Here is a 17,459-nt window from a genome sequence, read left to right as displayed (position 1 = left end):
AGTTCATCCATGTTTTAGCATTAATCATTCATTTTTATTGCTTCATTCCTTTTTATTGCCGAATATTTCTCTATGGCTAATCCATGTTTTACTTATCCATTCATCAATTAATGGATATTTGGATTGTTTCCACTTTTTGGCTATTATGAATAGTGTTGATATGAGCATTTGTGTATGAGTTTTTCGCAAACTTAAATTTTCATTTTTCTTGCATATATGCCCAGAAGTAAAGTGCTGGCTTATATGGTAATTTTATGTTAAACCTTTTGAAGAACTGCTCAGCCCTTTCCCACAGCAACTGTACTCTTTTTATCCCACCAGCAATATAGGAGCTTTCTGATTTTTCCACGTTCTCATCAACACTTCTCATTGTCTTTTTGTTATAGTTATCCTAATGAGTGCGACTTGGTCTTGTGGGTTTGATTTGCATTTCCCTGTGGTTTTGATTTGCATTTCTTGATAACTAATGACATTGAATATCTTTTCACATGTTTGATGGCCATTTGTGGGGTTTTTTGTTTGTTTGTTTTTGAGAAATGTCTCTTCAGATCCTTTGCCCATATTTAAACTTGCTTGTCTTGTATTACTGAATTGTAAGAGTGTGTGTGTGTGTGAGATCATCAGATATATAATTTGCAAACACTTCCTCCTGTATGTTGTCTTTTCACTTTCTTGATGGTAGTCTTTAAAGCACAAAACTTTAATTTTGATGAAATCCAGTTTGTTTTTTCTTTTGTTGCTTTTGTTTTTGTTGTCATATTTAAGAAGGCTTTGCCGAACTCTGGTCCAAAATATTTACTCCTATGCTTTGTTCAAAGAGTTTTGTAGTCTTAGCTCTTAGATTTAGGTTACAATCCACTTTGAGTTAATTTTGTATTTGGTATGAAGTAGGAGTCCAACTTCATTCTTGTGCATGTGGATATCCAGTTGTCCAAGCACTATTTTTTGAAAACACTCTCTTTTCCCTATTGATTTGTCTTTGTACCGTAGTGGAAAATCAGTTGATCAGCAGTTTTTTTTTAATGGATTCTCTGTTCTGTTCCATTGTTCTCTATATCTAGCCTTATGTCAGTACCACAGTCTTGATTACTGTAGGATTGTAGTTAAGTTTTGAAATTGTGAAGTTGAGAGTCCTCTGGCTTTTTTTTTTTTTTTTTTTCATGACTGTCTCTTTTAGAGAATATTGTCATTTTGATAATTTTAAGTCTGTTGATCCTTGAACATAGTTGTCTTTTCAGTAATTTAGGTCTTCTCTAATTTTTTAATAGTGTCTTTTAACTTTTAAGAGTATAACATTTGTACTATATTGCCTTTTAAAAAAAATAAGTAATGCCTTGTTATTTTTATAAAAAGAGCGATGCCTGTTAAAAAAATATTGTAACAGTGTAAGAACATTCAAATCATCCAGAATTCTACTATCAAGAAATAATTGTCATTTGGTGAGCATCATTCCAACTGTACATCATAAAGATACATAAAGACAGAAAGAAAAGTAGAGAAAGAGAGAAATTGTTGTTTGTTTTGTTTTTTAAATAACTGTAAACTTTTTTTTTTGGCCGAACCTATGGCATGTGGAAGTTCCCAGACCGGGATCAAACCAGTGCCACAGCAGGACCTGAGCCACTGCAGTGACAACCTCAGTGGAACCTTAGCCCTCCAAGCCACACAGGAACTCCTACTTTAAACTTTTGAAGATAATTGTAGATTCACATGTTGTTGTAAAAGCTAACACAGAGATCCTGTGTACTCTTTACCCTTTATAGATAATTTTTAAAAACATTAAAAAATACTAACAAATACTGAAAAAAATGCATTAACATAAGCAGCTGAAATAAGACATGTCCAGCCTCAGAAGTTCTTGGGTATCTTTCCTCTATCAGAGCTCTTTCCCTCCTCCAGGGAGGTAGCCATTACTGTGAACATTGATGATAATCACTCCTCCCCCTGTAATTTTAGCGTTTAAGCCATCATTCCTCTGCAATAGTTGCCTGTTTTTTAATGTTAAATTGTAGAGTATGCACTATTTTTTGGCATGACCTTTTCACTGAACATTGTTTTCTGAGACTAATCCATGTTGTGTACAGCTGTAGTTTATTCATTTTCTTGGCTGTTTTCCACAGGGTGTATTTAACTCAGTTTATCCATTTTTACTGTTACTGAATATGTGTGGCTTATCAACAGTGCTGCCATCACATTTTTATACGCATACCCTGGTACATAAATTTTGAAAGGTATGAACTGAGTGTGAACTTTGTCTTGTCACAAGGTGTTCTTTCACTTCTATTGGTTATGCCAAACTCTTTTCCAAAGAAGTTGCACCAGTTTATAGTCCCATCAGCAGTGGATGTGAGTTCTTTTTTCCTTTTTGTCTCAGTCCCTCCCCAGTGGTATTGTGTCTCTTCCCCCCCCCCCACCCAGTGTTAACTGGTATTATCTTTGTGATTTGATGTGACATTTCCCTGATTTTTATTTATTTTTACTTTCTAGGGCCACACTTGTGGCACATGTAAGTTCCCAGGCTAGGGGTCAGATTGGAGCTACAGCTGCTGGCCTACGTCACAGCCACAGCAACGCCAGATCCAAGCTGAGTTGGCAACCTACACCACAGCTCACAGCAATTCCAGATCCTTAACCCACTGAGCAGGGCCAGGGAGCAAACCTGCATATTCATGGATACGAGTTGGGTTAGTTTCTGCTGAGCCGCAACGGGAACTCTGACATTTCCCTGATTTCTAAAGAAGTATAACCGCTTTTATGTATTTATTGTCCGTTTGGATTTTCTGTTTTATGAAATGCTTGCTCAGATCTCTTTTCATTTCTTATTGAGTTGACTTTTTGAGTTGTAATTTTTTCTTTATGACCATGCCTGTGGCAGGCTTAAGTTCCCAGGCCAGGGACCAAACCTGTGCCACAACAGCAACCTGAGCTGCTACAGTGACAATGCCAAATCCCTAACCCACTGCACTGTAAGAGAACTCCTGTAATTTTTTAAGTATTCTGGACATGCCCCTTAGTTACATGGGTTACAAATGTCTTCTTTTTTTTTTTTTTTTTTTTTGTCTTTTGTTGTTGTTGCTATTTCTTGGGCCGCTCCCGAGGCATATGGAGGTTCCCAGGCTAGGGGTTGAATCGGAGCTGTAGCCACCGGCCTACACCAGAGCCACAGCAACGCAGGATCCGAGCCGCGTCTGCAACCTACACCACAGCTCACGGCAACGCCGGATCGTCAACCCACTGAGCAAGGGCAGGGACCGAACCCGCAACCTCATGGTTCTTAGTCGGATTCGTTAACCACTGCGCCACGACAGGAACTCCACAAATGTCTTCTATTTTGAATTTGCCTTCTCACTCTTAAAGGTGTCTTTTGATAAACAAGTTAGTGCCTTTAGTGCAGTCCAGCTTACTCTTAGTCCTTTCCTTTCTGGTTTATGCTTTTTGTGTCTCATTTAAGAAGTGTTTCGGCTTCCAGGTATCCCTGTATCATTTTCCAGAAGCTTTTTTGTTTTGTCTTTCACATTTAGATCTGTAATCTATCTGGATTTCTTTTTTCTGTTTGGTGTGAGATAGGAATCAAATTTTATTTTTCCTCTATATGAACGAGTATCATATTTTTAAAAAAGACCATCTTTTTCTTACTGTTGCATGGTGCCATCTTTGCCGTAAGTAACTACTGCAGCACAGGTCTGTCTGTTCCATTGGTTAGTTCATTTATTCTTATGCAGAACCTCACTGTTTTTCTTTTCCTAGCCCAATAATAGCTCTTACTATCCAGGACCGCAACCCCCCCTCCTACCTTGTTTTTCTTCAGAAGTTTCTTGGTCGTTCCTCTACCATTTGCGTATAAATTAGAATCAGCTTGAAATTTTCCACGAAAGATTTGTCTGGATTGAGGGTGGGGAGGGGGTCATTGTATTGAATATGTGTAGCAGCTTAATCCATGAGGATGCAGGTTCGATCCCTGGCCTCACTCAGTGGATTAAGGATCCAGCGTTGCCCTGAGCTATGGTGTAGATTGCAAACGTGGCTTGGATCTCGAGTTGCTGTGGCTATGGTGTAGGCCCGTAGCTGCAGCTCTGATTTGACCCCTAGCCTGGGAACTTCCGTATGCTGCGGGTGTGGCCCTAAAAAGCAAAGAAAAAAAAATTATCATCTCTTTGTTGCCGACATATAGAAATACAGTTGAACTTTATATCCAACAACCTTGCCAAAACTGCCTTTACTCATACTATTGGTTTATCTATAGATTTTTTTAAAGTTTTATAATAACATAATTTAAAATCTATGAATATAATCAGTTTTGTGTCTTTCTTTCCAGATTGTCTACCTTTTTTTTTTTTTTTTTTTAATTTTTTTTGCCATTTCTAGGGCCACTCCCGCGGCATATGGAGGTTCCCAGGCTAGGGATTGAATCGGAGCTGTAGCCGCCAGCCTATACCACAGCCACAGGAATGCAGGATCCGAGCTGCATCTGCACCATATACACAACAGCTCACAGCAACACTGGATCCTTAACCCACTGCACAAGGCCAGGGACTGAACCCGCAACCTCATGGTTCCTAGTCAGATTCGCTAACCACTGAGCCAGGACGGGAACTCCCAAGATTTTGTACCTTTTATTTCTTTTTTTTTTTTTTTTTTTTGTCTTTTGTCTTTTTCGTTGTTGTTGTTGCTATTTCTTGGGCCGCTCCCGCGGCATATGGAGATTCCCAGGCTAGGGGTTGAATCGGAGCTGTAGCCACCGGCCTACGCCAGAGCCACAGCAACGCGGGATCCGAGCCGCGTCTGCAACCTACACCACAGCTCACGGCAACGCCGGATCGTTAACCCACTGAGCAAGGGCAGGGACCGAACCCGCGACCTCATGGTTCCTAGTCGGATTCGTTAACCACTGCGCCACGACGGGAACTCCAGTACCTTTTATTTCTTTTTCTTGCTTTTGTACTATTTGGGGTAATGATGGGGTCACTTCTGTTTAATGTTTCATCTTTAAGTATCTTTGCTGTAACTTTTAGTTTGTTGTTTTTGATAGTTCACTGTATGTATACTATATACATATATAGTGTATCTCATTTCTCAGAGTTCTAGGCAAGTAATAAATGTTGTTTTTCTCTCTTCTCCACACTTCCTTAACTCATAGTTAAGGGAATTCCCTTTTCTTCCTAGTTTGCTAAGTCTGTCAGTGGATGGATAATGAATTTTATCAAATACTTTTTCCTTTCTTTTCTTTCTTTCTTTTTTTTTTCTTTTTTTTTTTTTTTTTTTTTTTTGTCTTTTTAGGGCCATACCTGCAGCATATGGAAGTTTCCAGGCTAGGTAGGGGTCAAATCAGAGCTGCAGCTGCCAGCCTATGCCACAGCCACAGCAACTCGGGATCCCAGCCCTGTCTGCAACCTACACCACAGCTCACAGCAACACTGGATCCTTAACTCACTGAGCTGTTGCTGCCGGCCTACACCACAGCTCACGGCAATGTTGGATGCTTAACCCACTGAGCGAGGCCAGGGCTCGAAGCCACAGCCTCATGGTTCCTAGTCAGATTCAGTTCCACTGCGCCACAACGGGAACTCCTACAATTTATCTATTAATGTGGAAAATTATGTTAATTTATGATTTTATTTCTAATCAAACCTCTGTTCTTGGAATAAGCTCAACTTCACTTTGACTTATAGTACTTTTAAATGTTGCTAGATTCAATTTGCTTTTCATTTAAGATTTTTACATTTATATTCATGAGTAAAATTGGCCCATGATTTTTCTTTCTCCTAATGTCTTTATTAAGTTTTCATATTGAGGTTTTACTGTCTTTATAAAATGAATTGGGAAGGTGACCTTTTTGTTACCCAGAAGAATTTATGTAGGACTGGTTTTCTTCCTGTCTTAAATAGTTATCGAATTCACTGATTAGTCTGACTAAGTGGGCAAGTTGTTTTTTTTTTTTTTTTTTTGGCCTTTTAGGGCCGAACCCACGGCATATGGAGGTGCCCAGGCCAGGGGTCGAATCAGGGCTTTAGCTGCTGGCCTACACCACCACCACAGCAATGCCTGATCCTGAACCACTGAATGAGTCCAGGGATTGAACCCACAACCTTATGGTTACTAGTCGGATTTGCTTCTGCTGCGCCACAACGGGAACTCCCCTGAGTGGGCAAGTTTTAAATGATAGAATGTTGGGGGCTTCCCCACATTGTGTTTACTCTTATCCTGTGTGTCTAGTCTTTTTTTTTTTTTTTTTTTTTTTGTCTGTTTGCTGTTTGTTGGGCTGCTTCCACGGCATATGGAGGTTCCCAGGCTAGGGGTCGAATCGGAGCTGTAGCAGCTGGCCTACACCACAGCCACAGCAGTGCCAGATTTGAGCTGCGTCTGCAACCTATACCACAGCTCACGGCAATGCCGGATCCTTAAGCCACTGAACAAGGCTAAGGATTGAACCCACAACCTCATGGTTCCTAGTTGGATTCGTTAATCACTGAGCCATGACAGGAACTCCCAGTGTGTCTAGTCTTTTGGGATTTTAATTTTTTGCGGTAGGAACTTCTGTTAGGCTTTCCACCTTGTGCAGGCTCTGGACTTTGATTTTGGTCCCCCTCACTTGCCTTGGGAGTCTGTCTGAAAAAAGGGTCTAGTTTTCTTTGAATTAGCCCATGACTTCAGAGGTTGTTGCTCTCCCTGTCTTTAGAACGTGGTGATGATTTACTATCTTGTAATCTTTTTGATACTTTCAAGATTTTATTCAGCTTTTTTATAGTTGTTTTTAGTGGGAGATTTGATCTGAATAACTGAGCCCACCATTACGAGGGAATAGAACAAGTGTAGTTAATTTACTTGAATTCACAAGGGAAAGAGAAAAGAAAGATTTGTTGAATGTCAAGTAAATGCTTCTTTTCCATAAGAAATTGGAGTTTCCAGGAGCTTCTGAAGTTGGAAGGTGGAGGGAGTATATGTGAAGTGGGAACCTTAAGGGCTGGAGTCATTTATTTTTTTAACTCCAGGTTTCACTTTTTGACAGTCTGTTGATTCTTTCTTACTGAAAACTAGGAAATTATTTCCCTCAAAACATAATTCCTTAAGTTTCATGCATTGTATTTTCACTTTATTAAGGCTTTATTAAGAGTAATACTCCATTCTGGAACTCATTCTCCTGCTCTTTAACCTTGGTATCAGTTGTATAAATAGATTTGTGTTTTTCTTCTGTTCTTTTGATCAAGCCATTTTATTCCTGAATTACCTGTTTTCATTCGTTTCTGTCTAGATTTCAACATTGGGTCGCTTTTATTCAAAATGGATTTATGGGTGACTTTAACAAAATTTGCATAATTTTCTTTTCAGCTCCATTGTAGAATTTTAGTCTCCATTTTAGGCCTGGTATTTTGTGTCTGTTTTTTACATATAGTTATAATTTTATATATATTGAAAATAAATGATATGTATTATATATTTTTACTTCTCAAAGAGTTATAGGCAAGTAATAAGTGTTTGTTTGTTTGTTTATTTATTTATTTGTCTTTTTGCCATTTCTAGGGCCGCTCCCGCAGCATATGGAGGTTCCCAGGCTAGGGGTCGAATCAGAGCTGTAGCCGCTGGCCTACACCACAGCCATAGCAACGCCAGATCTGAGCCGCGTCTGCAACCTACACCACAGCTCATGGCAACACTGGATCCTTAACCAACTGAGCAAGGCCAGGGATCGAACCTGCAACCTCATGGTTCCTTGTCGGATTCACTAACCACTGCGCCACGACGGGAACTCCAACAAGTGTTTATTTTTAAACTGTACACTAAATGCTTTTGTGAAAGAATCGGTTTGCCTATTGAACCATACTTTGCTTTTTTCTTTTCTCCCCTCTTCCATTATTTCCTTTGATGTCTCAATCTAATTTTTATAGTACATTTTGTCCTAATTATAAACTCTGATTTAATTTGGTCAGTATTGCTTATATCCTGTAAAAATGATAAGTCATTTAAAGTATTGCTTTAATAAATTTTTATTCAATAAAAATTATTCAATTAATTTTTCATGTAAGTCAATATTTTTTTCAGAAGGGTGTGGTCACATGTGGAAGACAGGACTTTTTCTTTAAAAGAAGTGTACTTTTGCACTGGTAGATTGCCAGTCTCTTGTGTGGTATTTGCTGTGTATCATCATCAGAAAAACAAAAGTGATACTCAAATAATAAATCAGAGTCAGAAGACGGCCTAGGGAGGTTTGGGGAGAATTTTTGAGTGGATAACTATAAGACAATTTAAAATGTGTTATTTACTTACATATATAAACATTTCTTCCTCATATTCTTATAAATAGTTTTCCGATGAGCTAATAGGCATCTCACCCCTAAATCATGTTTATATTATAAAATTGTTTGTGAACACTGTTTTTCGTAGATGGAGGAAAAAGCAATTTTCTACTTTTCAAAGCTAGAAGGAGAATTTGGGTTGACAGAATGTATGTGATAATAATGGAGAGTGGATTCTAGAACCTGACTGATGAATGAAAACCCTTCTCAGTCTCTCATTAGTAGCTCTGAAACCTTTGACACACTTCTTTGCCAAACTTTCTCCATTTGTGAATTAGATGTAGCAATAACAAAGTGTTTTTAGCAAAGTGCTTGGCATGATTTAATGTTCAGTAAACGTTACTAACCTTTTATTCATCTTTATTGTACTTTTATTTGTTAATTATTATTGTTGTTATTAATTATTATTCTGCACATATGAGCCCGTAATTGTGTAGGTTAGGATTTTGAACAGAGATGAGCAATAGACTTTTAAAGGTATAAGAGTCTTAAGCTATAAAGATGGATTTAAATAAGTATCCAGTATAAATATGTTTTTAAATGTAGGTCTAGGGAGTTCCCATTGTGGCTTAGTGGGTTAAGAACCCAACATAGTGTCTATGAGGATGTGAGTTCAACCCTGGCCTCACTCAGTGGGTTAAGGATCCATCATTGCCACAAGCTGCTGTGTAGGTTGCAGATGCAGCTCAGATCCCACGTTGCTGTAGCTGTGGCTCATAGTCCTGAAGCTGCAGCTCCAATTTGCCCTTTCTCCGGGGAACTTCCATATGTCACAGGTGTGGCCTTAAAAAAAAAAAACAAAAAAAAAATCAAAAAAAAAAAACAACTTTAGCAGGTATAGAATGCATATTTAAAATATATAAGTGAATATAAAAATAAATAAAATACAGGTCTAAGAAAATGAATTGCTTTTGCCTGTATCAGCTTTCAATAAAATTTAAAAGAGGTCTTTCATTAATGTGAAGGCAAGCAGAAGATATTATTAGCAACTTAGGTGTGTGTTCAGTCCCGAAAGATTGACCAAGCACTGGCATTGATTTTGTCCTTCTGTATTTAATTTTATGAAAAATTGGGAGGATCTAGGGTAGCAGATATCTTCCTTGACTGTTTTAGAAAAAGAACATTTTTCTGCCTGTCCTAATCTGTTGTTTAATCTGTAAGTGATTAAAAGCTAAGAGATGCCTGAGTTCCAAGGCAACATTTGAGGCTGTTTAACTGCATTGGTTTTAGTTCACATCTTTCATTTATTAGTTTACTAATTTTTAAAATTCTTGTTCTTTCCAATGAATGCTTCTACACTGTGTTCTTGTGTTTAAGTTGTCTAACGATTTGTAAATAATTTGTCTTCCAGGTGGCTGTGTAAAATAAAATTTTAATCAACAGTAACTTTACATTTTATCTTTTAAAGCTGTGCAACACAAAACCAATTAGTATTTATTTAGACGTAAATACAAAGTAAATCTGTTAAAATGTGGATGAGTGTGTGTTGCCTCTTAAGGGATCATTAAATTTGTGTTATATAGAAAAACTCACCCATGATTGTCCTCAGGTCATTTTTTTATCTGATTATTTTTAAAAGTGTGTGAGCTTTTGCATCTGTGCTGCAGTATTTTATGTGTAAAAAAGCTAGCAGTAGCTTTTCTTCATCCTTCTGTTAACAAGTTCTTGGGGACAATGTCTAATTATTTGAGTAGTTCAGCACAAGCTTATTAACTTGGAAAATTGAAGATAATACTAGCTACTTGGGGAACAAATGGTCGCTGTGCTGGTTAAAGCCTCAGACCCCTCTCTGTGTCTGGAGGTAGCTCCTTATGTGACTCTTTTTTCAGTCATCCCTTCCTGTTTCTAAAAAATTGTCCATGTCTGTCTCCCGGCTTCCACAGGTTCCATTTTTCAGACTGTTTCTCTTGTCCAGTTTTCTTGTTTCTCTCCCTCCTAAAAGATTCTAAAACAAGTGTACAAGATGCTTTTCCATCCTCAGTGTTTTAACAGGAGGACTATGCTTTCCATCCACCTTCATGCTCCCCCTCCACTCCCAGAGCAGGGAGAGGGTTGTCGTACAAAAGTTGACTATCGCTCAGAAATCTGTCATCTCCTTTCCTTAATATATAAACACCTTTGCTTACTTAGTATATAAACACCCTTCCCCTATTTACATAGAGATGGTCTACTTTTTCTTTGGTGTTCCCATGGAAGAATTTTTAGAAATCCATTTGGTGGTTACTCCCAGCTGGCTCTTCTTCTGGATTTAATCCAGTACTGATACTCTACCTGAATGGGGAGAATCTGCCCGGCCCCCAGAGGTTTCACTCCTGGGTAGACTTATTCCCTGACCCGGCAGTTACCCTTTTTCCTTTCTTTGGTTGTGGCCCCACACTTTTCAGTGAATTGATTCTCTAGTGTGAGGTTTTTTTGCAGCAAACTCACCAGATTCTCTTTTCGTTAACTTTGGCAGCTTCCAGTATTTTAAGCTATGTTTTGACCTAGTGTAACAACTGGAGGAGCCAGCTTCCTTTCCGCAGTACCTTGCCCACTTTCAAGGCTCAAGTCTTTTGCTGAGTCTCTCCCTCAGTTCCTGGTGTCTGGTCTGAAAGGTTATTTATTACACAGTGGTTAGGAGCTTGGCCCTTCGGAGGCTCCTTGCTAGCTATGTGCCCCCAGCAAGTTGCTTAACTCTTTGAGTCTCTTGTCTCATCGGTAAAGCAAGGGCTTTAATAATACCCACCTCTGTTTGTTAGGGTTAATAGGTATCATAAAATATCAGTGAATTAAATGCATCTTTCTTCTTTGTATGGAAGTTCCGAGGTAAGAAGCCGAGGCAGTTCCATGGTTTTCAGCCACCATCTTCCATCATTAGTGGCTTCCATTCTTTCTCGAGATGATCCAGAAATGACTCCTGTGTTATAAGCAGCACATCTACACTCCAGGCAGCAAAGTGAAGGGAACAGGGCGAGGCAGAAGGGCTCACTCACCTTTAATGGGACTATATCCAGAAGTCACACCTTGTCAGTTTTTTTTATATTCCTCTTTTCAGAACTTAATAACTTGCCTTCGTAGCCACACAACATCAGGAAACATCAGGTTTTTATTTGAGTACAGTTGCCACCTCAGTGGAATTAGGGTTCAGTTACTAACAGAGAAGGGGAGAATGGATGTTGGGGGAGTAACTAGCAATCTGGGCAGCTCAGCTCTAAGGTGAGGTAACGCATATAAAGTACTAAGTACTAAGTGATGCATAGTAACACCTCAGTGAAGGCTGGGCACTTTTATGATCTTTGCTAATATTAAGGTCAGATTACTTTCTTTTTCTTATTCCTTTCCACCCAGTCATACACTTTTCCAGGGTAGTGACTTTTTATAATATCATAATACCTGAAACTTACAAAAACAACCAGGGATAGTTTCTTTGAAGGGAAGAGGTAGGTAGATAGTGATTGTTCCCATCATGGAAAACCATTAGTTTCTGGGCAAGAGGTTTCATCTTTGCTTCTTTAGCAGTTCTTAATATTGGTAGAGTTGATATGTCTCTTTTTAATTTGATTTTTAAATCCTCAACTGCTTTTCCTTCCCACTACTTTGAACCAAAAAGACCACTGTTTGGTATATGCTTGATTTTTTAAAAAATTAAACTACTTCTACCTAAAAATGTTTTTATTATATCCTTCAGTTAAATGGTCTTAGGGTGATACAGAATGAAGACTGGGTATGATTTTACTTAATGCATAGCCTTGCTTCACTAAACACTTCAATGTTAACTAAAATTTTTTTATATCAAACTTTATTTTTCTATATATTCATCTTTCAGTGAACTTGACAGTATATAATCTTTTTGTTCTATAATAGCAAGAGATTCGGTTGATATATTCTTGCCTAAGTACAATCTGCCTTATATCCAAACAATCTAAATTTTAATAAGAAGGAAAAAAGAGGGAAAGGATATATAACTGGGAACCAAAGTGACATTTTAATAAAGCCTGCCTCCGGTTTTCAAGGTAGCTAAATTTTTTTTTTTTTTGTCTTTTTGTCTTTTTGCCTTTTCTAGGGCCGCTCCCACGCATATGGAGGTTCCCAGGCTAAGGGTCGAATGGGAGCTGTAGCTGCCGACCTACCCCAGAAGCACAGCAATGCGGAATCCAAGCCTCGTCTGCAGCCTACACCACAGCTCACGACAACGCCAGATGGTTAACCCACTGAGCAAGGCCAGGGATCGAACCCGCAACCTCATGGTTCCTAGTCGGATTTGTTTCTGCTGAGCCACGACAGGAATTCCTCAAGGTAGCTGAATATTTTTATATTGAATACCAATGTGTTACTTTCTGACTGTGTTATAACAGGTGAACATGTATATATCAGAAATGCCTATGGTTGCATTTTTTTAGTTTATTTTTAAATGATTTTCATTTTTTCCATTATAGTGGTTTACAGTGTTCTGTCATCTTTTTGCTGTACAGCAAAGTGACCCAGTCACACATACATAAATACATACTTTTTCTCACATTATCCTCCATCATGCTCCATCTGGTTTTGTTTTAAAAATCAATTACTTGTTACTTTTAGATTCTCTTAGTCATTCTTTCCAGTAATCATCAACCTTTACTAATAATTATTTCTGGAGTTCCCTGGTGGCTCAAGCTGAGTAAGGGTCCATTGTTGTTACTGCTGTGGCACAAGTTCAGTCCCTGGCCTGGGAACTTCTGCATGCCACAGGAGGGGCCAAAATATAAAAAAAAAATTATTTCTGCAGGCAGCTATATGTAAGCTTTCCTTTTTCTTTCTATAGTGGTTTCTTTTAAAATATCTACACTTGGGTAAAAAATAAGCAAAAATCAAAGTAGTTTTTTTAGGATATAGGACCATGGATGTCTGCATTCCTACTTAATTTTAATTTAAAGTTAAAAATAAATATAAATAAAAATTCATCATATGTTATGGTATCTAAAGAAAGTGCTAAATGGTGTAGTTCTTTGTAAAACCACATTAAATCATAGTAGATTATCAAACTCAAGCAACCATTGAGATTAAAGTTATTGTCATTCAGCAATTTTAAGAACCTTTAAAAATAGTTAATAAACCTCTTTTATAATGAGGCAAAATCAGTAGGGTGGCATTCTTTTTTAAAAAGTAGACTTGCTCAATTTTATACTTTAATGATGTACAGAAATATATGCTAAAGATTCTGTAGGACCATAATCAAAATTTCTTTTGAAAAGTTGGACCGTCTTCAAAAAGGAATTTGCAGAATTAACTAGATCTTTTTTAAAAAGAAGTAACTAGTAAAACTTGCTTTAAATGTAACTGAATGATCTGGAATCCTCAGTTTCGAAAAACTTACTGTATTGTTAGATTAATAGTGTTTTGATTTATGCTAGGGAACAGTTTTTTAAGACAGGTAATAAGTGTAATTGTCCAGCTCTTTAATATCCAGTTCAATATTTTTTTCTAAAATGAGTGATTTAGATAAATCTAGAGCCATATTTTATGCACAGAATGCTTAATACAGTGGTTTTGCATTGTTGGAAAAATTTAAATGTAAGTCATTTATAATAGTTTATAAGATTTATATCAGTGATTTTTGTTTGATAGAAACTCTTAAACTATTTTGTATCCTTGCAAAGAAAAGAAGTAGGAATACAGTTACCTCTTTATGAATTATTTTAGGCAAATTTAAAATTCCGTCTTAAATATTTCCCTCTGCCCAGTGCATCTTCCTTTATCACTATCCCCTTAGTATTTGTTCACAGAAAAAATTAATTTTATTATTAGCTTAAGCAAAATATGATTAGGAAGATAAGTCTACTACAGAAGTAGCTGTTATGTATTTCAAAGCTAAATAATTTCTAAGTTGCATGCTGTTTTGGATAGTCCATATTATATTTTTGCTTTATTTGCAAAGATAGTTATGTTTCAGTTGCTCTCATTTTAACCTTGACTGACATCATTGCAGTTTAAGGCATTTGATCATAATTTACTAGACAGGGGTATCTTTAGGAGTGTGATTACACATGTATTATTGCTGACTGATTTTAAATTGCTGATAAAACAGCTGTAATGATTATTTTGCTCTTACAGATTTTTGTACATGAAGCTAGAAGATTAAAAGTCCCAGGAAAAACTTATCATATGTATTTTTAAACTAGTGTAATTGAAAACTGTATTTGCCTGTAGCACTTTAAAGTGGATTCTTGTATCTTATAGTATTCATCACAGTATTAAGCATGCATTTGTTGAAAGTTCTCTATTCTATTCCTAAGTTGAAAGCCTAATTAATGTTAATGTGCATTTTTGTGCCTGTTACTCATGGTTACGTCATGACGATACCTTTATGCTGGATAAGATAATAACCAGTGCTTATGGGAAGTCTGTGATGGGTGAGGCATTTTACATGTAATTTGGAATTTAATTTAAGCCTTATTAATGCTAATCATCATTATCTCCATTTTACTGTGAGGATGTTGAAGTTCAAAGAAGTGAAAAGTCTTGCTTATGGTCATGTAAGCAAGTTAGTGGAAGTTAGTTGAATTTGAACCCAAGTCTGACTCCAGAGCCCTGTGTATTTCACTGTGCTGTGTTTTTCCCTCATAACACATCCGGTCCTATGGACTGTACACATCACAAAAAGTAACCCTCCTTTTCAGCAAACCTGACATGTGGAAACTAGATTTGCCAGTGTACAAATTTAGGATATTCTTTATTCTTGTGAGATGACTCATATCATGTTCTTTAAATGACACGACATGACATTTAAAATATTATTTGCTTTCCCAAAATTCAGCTTTTTTCTCAACATTTTAAGAACACCTGGATTGTAAGATTTTTTTTAATCAGGTGAGGCAAACCTATGTTTTGGTAGTTTTTATTTAGCATGTACTTCACGAATGCCTGTTTTGTGCCAGGTTGTAGGTGTTAGAGAAATAATTGGTCTTTGAAAGCCAACATGGTTCCTGTTGTCTGTGGAACTGGGTTCCAAATGTTGGTGCCTCTCATTAACTCTGTGATCTGAGCAGGTTCCCTAGCCCTCTAAGTTTCTTTTTTCATCTGTGAGAAGGAAATAATAATAGTACCTTTCTTAGGGTCACCGTGAGGATTAATTGAGATAATGTATGTTCATAGCATGGTATCTGGCATGTAATAAGACAGTAAATGTTACCTTTTATCATCTTAAAAATAGCATTTGAAATATAAGCAGTTTTCTTTAAAAAAAATAACAACAAGCTTAATTGGTATCTTGATCTTCAGTCTGCAATAGTAGTCATCTTTTTTATATTATTTGAAAAGTCTCTTAAATGTTTCACTTCATTTGTTCTGCACACTGCCATCCATATGCATTTTAGAAATACGGTATACCACAAGCTATGTGTTTGTTTTTCATATTTCAAGAGCAGTACTAGAATCACTGTGTGATATAATTCCGAATACACGAGTGTATGTGTTTGGCTCATGGCAAGTACAGTAGCCTCTTTTTTATTTATTAACTTCCTTTTGGAAAAGAATATAGTCACTTTTTGATTTATTCTTTGGAGCAGTATTTGCTTATGAGAAAAGATTTGAGGAAGAAATTCATTGACTGCAAACAAAAATATTATGACAGCTTCACCCTGACTTATAATTGCCATTTTGTACAATTTTTTTTGTTTTTTGAATGGAAAGCTTTTTTAAGTTTTTTTTTTACAGTGAAAAATTTTAAAGTAGGTATTTTCTATATTAAAAATATTTAGGCGCCTGAACATATAAATACAAGTGATTGTAAGTTTCAAAAGATACATTTGTGAAAAGTTAACATGAGTGATCAATCTAGCCATATTTCCTTTTACTAAGTTGTTCTAGAATATTATAATTTATCAAAAGTTTGAGAGAGGAATTAAATGCATTCCAGAAATGATTTTTTAGAGGTGTACATAAAAATGAGGGACAAATTTCTTTAAGTAATGGTTTCTACCAGTAATAATTTTGATAGTTAAATTTTCTTTTTGTGAATTGGTGCAAAAGCCTTACTTATAATGCTTTAAGGAGATTTGTTCAACTGTATCTCCTGTAAAAAGATTTGTCAGGGCTGTTTTTATCATCTGTGATGAAACCTTGTTAGAGAAAATCTTGCTTTGACATTAAATCACTACCTTTTTTTTTTTTTTTTTTTTTTTCATTACAAAGTCCAAATGCCAAGGAAAAGTCAGCTCATAAGCTGGAGAGGTATATAAACAGTTCAATAATAGTGACTGCTAAAATCGATTTTACTTTTTTTCCCTCTGTTTTCATAGTTCCTTTAAATCCTGATTAAGCCATTTTTAAACACATAACATAATTTGATGTTCTAATAGAAACATTGTTTTCTTGTTATACAGAAAGAAGATTGTGTGGTTGATGTGGAGGTTTTTGTTTTTAATGTGGATATTTAAAGGACTTTTTTGTACAGTGAGTTTTAAAATACTTCTTTTAGTACTTACAGCCAACTTTTTTGTATCACCTAAGATGTTGTTAATGGGAAGTCAGTTATAGCTCTGAGAACGAATAGTGGCTCTGCTGCTAATTTATTCTAAGTTTTTATTTGTAAGCACACTTTTGGCATATATGCCATATGCCAATTTGTGTAACCTCAGTCAAGATTTTCAGAAATATTTTGTTAAAGTTAAGATTTAATTACCAGTTTTTTTTAATTGTTATTTAATTACCAGTTTTAATGGTTAAATTTTAAAGGAGCAAATTTAAGATATGATTTGTTCTTAGAAGCCAATGAAGATAAGTTGCATAGAAATAAATGACTAGCTGTTCTTTGGAAGGAGAACAATGCACTCACATTTAAAGTTGAGTTTCTAGATTGTTTGAGATAGCCATATATAAAACTTATTTTTAAAAATAACTTCTTGTTCAGCATGAAGTAAAGAAATTGACAGAACTCACTGCGTCTGAGATTTAGCATTAAAAGAGATACCAAAAAAAATCAGTAAAGTTCTTCATAAGAAGAATGTCTAGTGATGCTCATCTGATATTTTTGAACATGAAAAATCAATAGATATTTAGGATGATTCTGAAAATCAACTCCTTTATTATTCTCATGCCATGTTCTCTGTTGTGACTAAGTTATCCATGCTATATTGGAGCTCAGCCTGCAAAGAAATGAATTGCCTGATTTTTGTCACTCTGAGTCCAGCCAGGATTACTGTAGCCTGGCAG

The 17,459-nt window shown here is 36.5% G+C and overlaps 1 protein-coding gene across 3 annotated transcripts in view; it reads left to right on the top strand.

Annotated features, from left to right (window-relative positions):
• The window catches only part of GTF2F2 (general transcription factor IIF subunit 2), a 206,927-nt gene that overhangs the window by 51,284 nt on the left and 138,184 nt on the right, over window positions 1–17,459 (top strand).

This window comes from Sus scrofa, chromosome 11, assembly GCF_054392235.1.
Source record: "Sus scrofa isolate SSC_HxYL_T2T_F1_AM1 chromosome 11, Sscrofa_HxYL_maternal_Yorkshire_Landrace_v2.0, whole genome shotgun sequence".
Classification (NCBI taxonomy): domain Eukaryota; kingdom Metazoa; phylum Chordata; class Mammalia; order Artiodactyla; family Suidae; genus Sus; species Sus scrofa.
Note: the sequence above shows the minus strand (reverse complement) of the source record. Positions and strands in the feature narration are given on the sequence as shown.